This window comes from Mastomys coucha, unplaced genomic scaffold (genome assembly GCF_008632895.1).
Source record: "Mastomys coucha isolate ucsf_1 unplaced genomic scaffold, UCSF_Mcou_1 pScaffold5, whole genome shotgun sequence".
Classification (NCBI taxonomy): domain Eukaryota; kingdom Metazoa; phylum Chordata; class Mammalia; order Rodentia; family Muridae; genus Mastomys; species Mastomys coucha.
In genome coordinates this window covers 48,216,264-48,217,170 of record NW_022196911.1, presented here as the reverse complement: position 1 = coordinate 48,217,170, position 907 = coordinate 48,216,264, and positions in this window count along the sequence as shown.

Below are 907 nucleotides of genomic sequence, written 5' to 3'. Positions count from 1 at the left end.
ACTATGGATTAAAGCCAGGACTTTGGGCTTGTTTGGCAGGTTCTCTACCACAGAGCTCCACCCCCAGCCCTGATATGTCATGTAAGTTATGCAGTCTTTGCATTGAGGAGGACTAGTAGGGCCACACTACACATCACAAGCACTCCTTAAGACTCCCATCTTCCTTCCTTCCTTCCTTCCTTCCCTCCCTCCCCCTCCCTCCCTCCCTTCTTTCTTTCTTTCTTTCTTTCTTTCTTTCTTTCTTTCTTTCTTTCTTTCTTCCTTCCTTCCTTCCTTCCTTCCTTTCTTTCTAAGATTTTATTTATTTTATGTATATGAGTACACTGTCGCTCTCTTCAGACACACCAGAAGAGGGCATCAGATCCCATTACAGATGGTTGTGAGCCACCATGTATGTGCTGGGAATTGAACTCAGGCTCTCTGGAAGAACAGTCAGTGCTCTTAACTGCTGAGCCATCTTTCCAGCCTCCATATTTATTTTTTAAAATTAAAAAAATATTTGCTATGTACATGAATGTTTGCCTACATGCCTATTGCCTTGTAGAGGCCAGAAGAGGATGTTAGATCCCCTGGCTCTGGAGTTAAGATGGTTGTGAGACACTGCGTGAGTGCTTGGAACCAAACTGGTTCCTCTGCAAGAGCAGACAATGCTCTTAACTGATGAACCTTGAACTTTGAATCCATTTTTGTTTTTGGGGGCAAGATCTTAAGGGATAGCTTAGGCTGGCCTTGAATTCACACTGGCCTCCTTGTTTCAGTCTTCCTGAGTGCTGGGCTTGTTGGTGTGTGGGAGCCTGCCTGGCATCCTTGTACACTTCTAGAGGAGCACCCTCTGAGCTTTCCTTCTTCCCTCCTTCCTTCCTTCCTTCCTCCCTCCCTCCCTTCCTTCCTTCCTCCCTCCCTCCCT